The following is a 10122-nucleotide window of genomic DNA, read 5'->3' as shown; positions in this document are numbered from 1 at the left end:
CCATAATTTGCAAATAAATTCATTAAAAATCCTACAATGTGATTTTCTGGATTTTTTTTCTCATTTCATCTGTAATAGTTGAAGTGTACCTATGATGAAGATTACAGGCCTCTCTCATCTTTTTAAGTGGGAGAACTTGCACAATTGGTGGCTGACTAAATATTTTTTTTGCCCCACTGTATAAACTGGGTGGTTCTGTCACGCCCTGACCTTAGAGATCCTTTTTATGTCTCTATTTGGTTTGGTCAGGATGTGATTTGGGGTGGTTATTCTATGTTCTATTATTTGTATTTCTATGTTTTGGCCGGGTAGGGTTCTCAATCAGGGACAGCTGTCTATCGTTGTCTCTGATTGAGAACCATACTTAGGTAGCCCTTTTTCCCACCTGTCTTTGTGGGAAGTTGACTTTGTTTATGGCACATAGCCTTAAGCTTCACGGTTTGTTTTGTAGTGTTTATATTTTTGTTCGGCAGCTCACCACGCTGCACCTTGGTCCTCTTCATTCAACGGCCTTGACAGGTTCGAGCCCTGAATGCTGATTACAAACCCTGGGCCTTATTAGAAACTGGTAACCTAGGTAATTAGAGAAGTAAAAATACATGTTTTGTCAATACAGTGGTATACGGTCTGATATACCACAGGTATGACTAAACATGTATGTGTACTGCTCTAATTACATTGGTTATAATAGCAATACGTTTTTAATAGCAATAGGGCACGCAGGGTTTGTGGAATATGGTCAATACCACGGCCAAGGAATGTATCCAGGCACTCCGTGATGCGTCGGACATAAGTACATCCCTTAGCCGTGGTATATTGGCCATATACCACACCCCCCCGTGCTTTATTGCTTAGATCCTGCTAACGGGATCGATATGACAACAGCCAGTGAAAGTGCAGAGCGCCAAATTCAAAACAACAGAAATCTCATAATTAAAATTCCTCAAACATAGAAGTATTTTATACCATTTCAAAGATAAACTTGTTGTTTATCCCACCACAGTGTCCGATTTGAAAAAGGCTTTACGACGAAAGCACACCAAACGATTATGTTAGGTCTGCACCTAGTTGCAGAAAAACACAGCCATTTTTCCACCCAAAGAGAGGAGTCACAAAAAGCAGAAATAGAGATCAAATTCATCACTAACCTCTGATGATCTTCATCAGATGACACTCATAGGACTTCATGTTACACAATACATGTATGTTTTGTTCGATAAAGTTCATATTTATATCCAAAAATCTCAGTTTACATTGGCGCGTTACGTTCAGTAATGTTTTGATTCCAAAACATCCGGTGATTTTGCAGAGAGCCACATCAATTTACAGAAATACTCATCAATGTTGATGAAAATACAAGTGTTATGCATGGAAATTTAGATAAACTTCTCCTTAAATATCCCAGGAACGCATTTCTCTCCACCTTGGAATTTAGCAACATTGCATCACCCAAACACACAGGATAAATGGCACTCCCGAACACTCGCTGCTCTGTTTGACACACCCCCTACCCGAGCATGGAAGACAATGTCTTAATGTATAAAAGGCAATCTAATTATCAAAACATGTGCACTTTGTATTGGTATAATTTAATGATAATAAAGAGCAGTCTAAATATACATGGAGCAACAAATAAATGGTTTATGAACTAAAACCAATATCTAAATTAAACCAGGGCGGGCGCCAGAACGAATCTGTTAGACGGGCCTTTGATTTCCATAGGCGGGCACGTTTTTTCACGGGGCTTCCTGTGTGCATGTGGTTATTATAGTAAAGACCATATGCAGCTTGTGAGTTTTAATTTTGGGGAAGGTTAAAATTTAGCCTGTAATTTCTACTGATCTGCGTGACAGTTACGATTATTTTTATATCCCCATTTTTGTGGAACAAAATCTAAAAGTTCAAATTCAACTAAGGCGAGGGAACCAGCCTCTGCCAAATGGACACAGTCATACACTGTGGTCCATGGGCGGCTAAAGAAAAGAGATTTTGAACCCTATTCACACGGGACTAGTATTACTAGAGAACTCCGGTTTCTCTAAACCATACCAAACCATCTTTGGTATAGTGTCTTCATATTATTTGAGTTGAGGAAGTGTGATCATAATCATTAGGATATTTTATCGATCCGCAGTAGAAGATGTCCTAAATGCCCCCCAGCCTTGAGATGTGAGCTAAACACAGCACTTGCTCTTGATATGCGTTTTTTTATGTACTTGTCATTTTAAACGTTTAGCTCAGTTGTACTGTATGCTGTTTGCGGTCTATGAATGTAAGGACCGACACCGGACAGGAGAAGCAGGTACAGGGAGTCAGACAGACATAGAACAAGACAGGAGCAGCGTCAGCACAAGGGTAACATGGACACATGACAAACAATACAGCAGTGGGGAACAGAGCTGGGGAACTGACAAATATAGGGGAGGTAATAAACAGGGGATTGAGTGAGTCCAGTATCGCTGAAGCGTGTGATGAGGGAAGGCAGGATGTATTTCAAGGCCTACCTTCAAACTCAGTGCCTCTTTGCTTGACATCATGGGAAAATCTAAAGAAATCAGCCAAGACATCAGAAAAACAATTGTCGACCTCCACAGGTCTGGTTCATCCTTGGGAGCCATTTCCAAACGCTTGAAGGTACCACGTTCATCTGTACAAACAATAGTACGCAAGTATAAACACCATGGGACCATGCAGCCGTCATACCGCTCAGGAAGGAGACGTGTTCTGTCTCCTAGAGATGAACGTACTTTGGTGCGAAAAGTGCAAATCAATCCCAGAACAACAGCAAAGGACCTTGTGAAGATGCTGGAGGAAACAGGTACAAAAGTATCTATATCCACAGTAAAACGAGTCCTATATCAACATAACCTGAAAGGCCGCTCAGCAAGGAAGAAGCCACCGCTCCAAAACTGCCATAAAAAAAGCCAGACTAACTGCACATTGGGAACAAAGATCATACTTTTTGGAGAAATGTACTCTGGTCTGATGAAACAAAAATAGAACTGTTTGGCCATAATGACCATCGTTATGTTTGGAGGAAAAAGGGGGAGGCTTGCAAGCTGAAAAACACCATCTCAACCTTGAACCACGGGGGTGGCAGCATCTTGTTGTGGGGGTGTTTTGCTGCAGGAGTGACTGGTGCACTGCACAAAATAGATGCATCGTGTGGCAGGAAAATTATGTGGATATATTGAAGCAACATCTCAAGACATCAGTCAGGAAGTTGAGGCTTGGTCGCAAATGGGTCTTCCAAATGGACAATGACCCCAAGCATCCTTCCAAAATTGTGGCAAAATGGCTTAAGGACAAAAAAGTCAAGGTATTGGAGTGGCCATCACAAAGCCCTGACCTCAATCCTATAGAAAAGTTTTGGACAGAACTGAAAAAGCGTGTGGGAGCAAGGAGGCCTACAAACCTGACTCAGTTACACAAGCTCTGTCAGGAGAAATGGGCCAACATTCTCCCAACTTTTTGTGGGAAGCTTGTGGAAGGCTACCCAAAACATTTGACCCAAGTTAAACAATCTAAAGGCAATGCTACCAAATACTAATTGAGTGTATGTAAACTTCTGACCCGCTGGGAATGTGATGAAAGAAATAAAAGCTGAAATAAATAATTCTCTCTGCTATTATTCTGACATTTCGCATTCTTAAAATAAAGTGGTGATCCTAGCTGACCTAAAACAGGGATTTTTTACTAGGATTAAATGTCAGGTATTGTGAAAAACTGAGTTTAAATGTATTTGGCTAAGGTGTATGTAAACTTCTGATGTCAACTGTATATGTACATATTCTTATTCATCTCTTTACATTTGTGTGTATAAGGTAGTTGTTGTGTATTTGTTAGATTACTTGTTAGATATTACTGCACTGTCGGAACTAGAAGCACAAGCATTTCGTTACACTCTCATTAACATCTGCTAACCATGTGTATGTGAGCAATACAATTTGATTTGATTTGGTATCGCTGTTATTTTACACTATTAATGGTGAATCATGGATCATTTATCAACAGTTTCTGTAAATTATGTTTGGAAGCAGTTCTATGTTAAAGATTAAAAAATAATTTGGTGCATTTTCCCCCATATTCCTTCAAGTTCGCTTAACTTAAAAAAAATATATTACACTTGATCTTTCTTGAATAAGTTCCTCCATTTCTTATTGTTTTTCCTCTTACTTATTCTGTGCCTCTATGTTAATTTTTTTTTATTGCTATCTATCTGTACCTGTCTAAGAACCGAACTATCCGCCTCCTGTTTCTGCCTCTGGGTCATATCCTAAGTCGTGATAGTACGAACTGGCCCTGACTGACCCAGCAGACTAGGACCTTTTGATCATGCTGTGGAGATGTTTTTCAGCGGCAGGGACTGGGAGTCTAGTCAGGATCGAGGGAAAGATTAACGGAGCAAAGTATGTATAGATCCTTGATGAAAACCTGCTCCAGAGCACTCAGGATTTCAAAATAAATGAATTCTCTAGCTTAAATTGACAGATTTTTATGGGGATTGTTGTATTGTGCTAATTAGACATCGTTGGGGTGCGGACCTCGACTCTAGGGGTTAAGTGCCAAATAAAGTATCTGGGTTGATCGTAACTGTGTTGACGACTTGATCTTAAAACGGATATAAATCCCCTCCTGACGGGGGGGAATGGAAGCTTGTTTTGTGCAACAGGGAGTGGCAACTGAATGCAAGTGTTAAGGGTGTCACACTGCTTTCTTAGCAAGTACCACTTCCTCCTGAATCGTCCCATACATGGCCCAAACTCAGAACCTCTGCATTACTAGCACACGTGACCACACTCCTGAAGTGTCTTTACCAGTCAGTGCCACTTGAAAAGCTAGGTATCTGTTGGCACAAGTGGGGACACTTCAGGCTGAGGAGTAAGTTTCATACATCCCCATGTGTTACACAAGATTCAAAAAAATGTTTTATGTTGAAACATTTCTAGTCTGCCCATCTATGGGTAAGAGGGTTGATGTTTTATGTTGAAACATTTCTAGTCTGCCCATCTATGGGTAAGAGGGTTGATGTTTTATGTTGAAACATTTCTAGTCTGCCCATCTATGGGTAAGAGGGTTGATGTTTTATGTTGAAACATTTCTGGTCTGCCCATCTATGGGTAAGAGGGTTGATGTTTTATGTTGAAACATTTCTAGTCTGCCCATCTATGGGTAAGAGGGTTGATGTTTTATGTTGAAACATTTCTAGTCTGCCCATCTATGGGTAAGAGGGTTGATGTTTTATGTTGAAACATTTCTAGTCTGCCCATCTATGGGTAAGAGGGTTGATGTTTTATGTTGAAACATTTCTAGTCTGCCCATCTATGGGTAAGAGGGTTGATGTGTTATGTTCGACCCACTCAGTTTTACACCACAAAACACCAGAAAATTGCCAAAAATAGTAGAACCAGCTCACCTGCTTTTACACTTTGATTTGGCTATTAGTTGGGGGGACAGGAGCAGTTTCACCGTATGAAAATGAGAGTTTAGTTCACGTAACAGTGTTGACCATAAAATTAGGGACAGGTTGTTGTTTTTCCTTCAAATGAATCACTAATCACATGAAGTACATAATCATCTCCAAATATTACTTTGCCAAAGCAACAACATAACTATAGCTTTACAATGATGGTGGAAACATGGAGACATTGTGGGGTTAATTGTGTTAAAATCTCCAGAAAAGTCACAGGGGAATTTCAAAATGCAGAATTTTTACACTTTAACAATTCTTTATTCACATAACAAATCAGATTCATTAAACATATTGATGAAAGATGGTTAGGCTGTTTGAGAAGGTTTGAGTCCTAAGCAACCTGCAAACACAGGTTGTTTGAAGTACAATAGACCAACATAGCTACTCTAGTAGGTCAAAGCTGTGTGCTAGAAAACCTTGGTAGAGCATGGGTGGAGTAGGCATTGTGTTGCTCATGAATTTTCCAATGTCTAGTTCTCACTAAAAAAGTAGTTTTTTGTTTTTAATATGTTAATAGACCAATAACAAAGAGAGTTTGCCCTCCTCTCTGCCTATAACAGCTAGTTTTCAGGTTACACATCGGACCCATTAAGCCCCTCTTTCAGACCACTCCATGACAGTCCTAGCAAAATTCTTGCTTGAGAAATTGCATTTTGCCAAGAAGCTATTTTTGTTTATTTTTGACCATTATAATTCAAAGCAATCCCGGTAAGCTACTTAATTATTACCCAAAAATGATTTGATATTGAGATAGAAATGCCTGCATTGGACCATCAATTCTGTTTCAAATGAAAATGGTGGAGAAAAAAACTACGCAAAAACGGCTTGATCGAGATTCAAAACATTTAATTTTGCGGTTTTATTTTATTGGCCTTTATTGAATAGAAATAGTTATATTCGATTGCAGAAAGCACATGCCATGTGCTGTTAAAGCCTATGTGGGCCGACATGTATGAGGGGGTGCTGTAGTTCCGACTGACATCCAGCAGATGGAGGGAGCGTATCACATAGAGAAATGACCACCGACTACTTACAACAGGTGAGTGAGAGGTAGACTAAGCATTATTATGGTACACATATGTTTTGCATCTACCCCTTCACCTCTGACTATGACAGTAACATGGGCTAGGCTATTGCATAGGTTAACCTACCTCATAATTTTCCAGAATGTAGCCCATAATTAGCTTCTTATTGAATATCTACAAAAATACGTTACAAATCTACAAAAAATAGCCTTTAACATAACATATAACATAGGCGTAAATGTAGCCTATATGTTGTAAATTAGTATATGGTGCATGCGTTGAGTTCGTTGTAGACTATTTCCGTGAATCGTTCTGTGCAAATATTAGACTGAAATCTTGCGTTCAAAAAATCTTACTTGATTCAAAGTGGTGTAGTCCAGATTACGAATGGCTCCTGTCTTGGAAGATACCACTGTCCGTGTGAAAGGGGGATGGACATTTCTTTCAGGGGATCAGGGGATGAGAAGCGTCACCCAGTTTCCCTCGTAGTTTATCTCGCTGACCAGATTTCTCTCGCCTGGTACTTCGTTTACTGACCAGACGACCGCCGTACTGACCAGGTGACCGCCGCGCGTACGGCTACTGGCGGAGATATGGACCTAATAATTTAATGCTATCGCAACAAGTCGCTATTGTACATTTTTTTTGAACAGCATTATAAGTTTAATTCACAGGTAAGTTGACTTGATCTATTATTAATGTTGATGTTGAACACGTCGATTCGCGTTACGAATGCGGGTCTTCTCTGACTCCCGTTTGTGGCTGCCAGTACACAAGGTCCTTGTTTATCTCCTAGACTGTTCTCAAGGCCAGAGTCGTGTATCTCCATCATTGTTCTATGAACAGAGCTGTTGGCTGCCAGTAATAGAATCAGTACAGTAACAGGGAGATGAGGTCTGTTTTCATCATGCTAGGAAGTGAACTATCCAGTTACATGAGAATATTAGGTGCCAAAGAAAGTAGGACGCTTTGAATCCTCGAGAGATTTACCAAGTAATGTTTATGTGCTTGGATCAGTACATCATCGGTGTTTGTTCTAGTTTTTGTTGTTGGTGTTTTTCGGTCATTCCAAAATGGTCCGTCTGGAGTGGACACACTTTTCTGGTGGGTTACGGCTACCCTCTCGGATCCCGGTAAAGACTGGGTTGTGTTTGATGGTTTTGTCTATTTTTTGTATTTTTTTAAAACTCACTTTACTATGGGCTTTGTCGCAGACAGCCTACACTATTAGAAGGAAAGGTGTCTGGAATAACCTTTTGGGTCGCCACACCAGCGGAACCTTTCTAGTTCAAGAAGGTTCCTTGATCAACGCCTATGAAAAGGGTCTTCGGGGACCCGTGTGTAAAGGTTAAAACCGGAACCTTTTTGTGATGGGAAGGGTTACGTTTTGAACCTTTTTAATAACATATTGTAGAGCCATTCCGATTGGAAACGTGACTTATTGGAGGCATGGCTTTCAGATTGTCCTTTTTGGACACCGTTAGTGTAAATGTCATTATGGTGGTTCGTGTTAAGTTAGTTTGTACACAGCAAATTAAAAATATCCTTGGAATATTGATAGCATTTTACATATTATTATTATTATTCCCCAACTTTTTATCTTGTCTCATCACTGAAACTCCTCAACAGGCTCGGGAGAAACGAAGGTGGAGTCATGCGTCCTCCGAAACATGACCCGCCTAACCGCGCACCTTAAATAACACCCGTCAGCTTAACCCGGAAGCACTGTTCAACTGGCGACCGGGGTCAGCACGTAGGCACCCGGCCCACTAGAGTGCGATGAGCCAAGTAAAGCCCCACTGGCAAAACCCTCTGCATCCCGGACTACGCTGGGCCAATTGTGTGCCATTCTATGAGACTCCCGGGCCACGGCCAGTTGTGACACAGCCAGGGAATTAACCCAGGTCTGTAGTAACGCCTCTAGCACTTCGATGCAGTGCCTTTAGACTGCTGTGCCACTCGGCAGGCCCTTCATTTTAGCCTCCAACACATAGTCTCCAACACTCTACAAAGCAAACTGGACATAGTCTATCACAGTGCCATCAGTTTTGTCACCAAAGCCCCATCTACTACCCACCACTGCGACCTGTATGCTCTCGTTGGCTGGTCCTCTCTACATATTCGTCGCCAAACCCACTGGCTCCAGGTCATCTATAAGTCTTTGTTAGGTAAAGCTCCGCCTTATTTCAGCTCACTGGTCACCATAGCAGCACCCACCCGTAGCACGTGCTCCAGCAGGTATATTTCACTGGTCATCCCCAAAGCCAACACCTCCTTTGGCCGCATTTCCTTCCTGTTCTCTGCTGCCAATGACTGGAACAAATTGAAAAAAATCACTGAAGTCGGAGACTTATATCTCCCACACTAACTTTAAGCGTCAGCTGTCAGAGCAGCTTACCAATCGCTGCAGCTGTACACAGCCCATCTGTAAATAGCCCATCTATTCAACCAACTACCTACCTCATCCCCATATTTGTTTTTGTATTGTATTATTGACTGTAAGTTTGTTTATCACTTGTGTAACTCTGTGTTGTTGTTTGTGTCGCACTGCTTTGCTTTATATTGGCCAGGTCGCAGTTGCAAATGAGAACTTGTTCTCAACTGGCCTACCTGGTTAAATAAAGGTGAAATAAAAAAGAAGTCAAATACATTTTCACATATTCTAAGAAAATATTCATAATATTAACATGTCTGATGACATATAGTAATAAGGTGAGGTAACACTTTACGTGGATAGTCCATCTATAGATGCTCTACAGACTATCAGTAACAGTTCAACTATCTACTAACCCTAGCTCTAACCCTAAATTTAACCCTTACCCTAACCTATACCCTTATTCTAAACTTAACCCAAACCATAGCAAACAGTTGCTTATAAACAGATAGTTTGTTGATAGTATGACCATCGGCAGAGCATCTACAGAGAGAAAGTCCAGACTATCCAAAAACAAAGTCCTAAAGTGGTAACTATTCCAACATTGGGATTTGAATGGGCTCCTGACGTACTCATACACCTCTGTTAGCCTTACTGAAGCTACAAGACTGTCAGTGTTCAACCTTAACATGTGATAACAATACAACAGAACAGATGAACGGGAATGACATTTACGCTCACTGGTGGTGAAAACAAAACCGATCTAAAAACTGCGCCCCTACTAAGCCACGCCTCCACTCCAGGGTTCCTCCAGGGTTCCTCCAGGGTTCCTCCAGGGTTCCTCGAGTCACCAGTCATTTTATGAGCGCAGGATGAGACAGAGCTTTTGTGAGATAGTGGTGGAATTGTAATAGTCTAGCAGTCATTATGTATTTTTCAGGCCCTTTGTATGAGTGTCACTGGGGCGCAACGAGTCCTATTTACACTAGAGATTACAAACCCTCATCGGGGGATGGGACGGAGCGAGAGAGAGAGAGAGAGAGGGAAAATGGAGGGAGGGGGCTAGATGGTACGAAAGGGAAGAGAGATGACGGGGAGAGAAGATGCAGTGAAAAGAGAGCAAGAAGACAGTTGGTAAGAAAGGAGAGAAAGACCAGAGAAAGTTTGAGTCAGAGAGGGAGATAGCAAGGAAGCAATATACCATTCTAGGACTAATGAGCTGTAGCAAAGAATCCGTGACCTGGTAATTA

At 41.2% G+C, this 10122-nt stretch overlaps 1 protein-coding gene across 2 annotated transcripts in view; it reads left to right on the top strand.

Moving 5' to 3' along the window:
* The first annotated feature begins 6938 nt into the window (after nucleotides 1-6938).
* Nucleotides 6939-10122, top strand: part of greb1 (growth regulating estrogen receptor binding 1) — a 52428-nt gene continuing 49244 nt past the window's right edge. For both annotated transcript variants that reach the window (XM_046332301.1, XM_046332299.1), the window contains exon 1: nucleotides 6939-7172. The gene's annotated coding sequence lies outside the window, so the exon portion shown is untranslated. The remainder of the gene's footprint in view (nucleotides 7173-10122) is intronic.

This window comes from Oncorhynchus gorbuscha, unplaced genomic scaffold (assembly GCF_021184085.1).
Source record: "Oncorhynchus gorbuscha isolate QuinsamMale2020 ecotype Even-year unplaced genomic scaffold, OgorEven_v1.0 Un_scaffold_13:::fragment_6:::debris, whole genome shotgun sequence".
NCBI lineage: Eukaryota > Metazoa > Chordata > Actinopteri > Salmoniformes > Salmonidae > Oncorhynchus > Oncorhynchus gorbuscha.
Note: the sequence above shows the minus strand (reverse complement) of the source record. Positions and strands in the feature narration are given on the sequence as shown.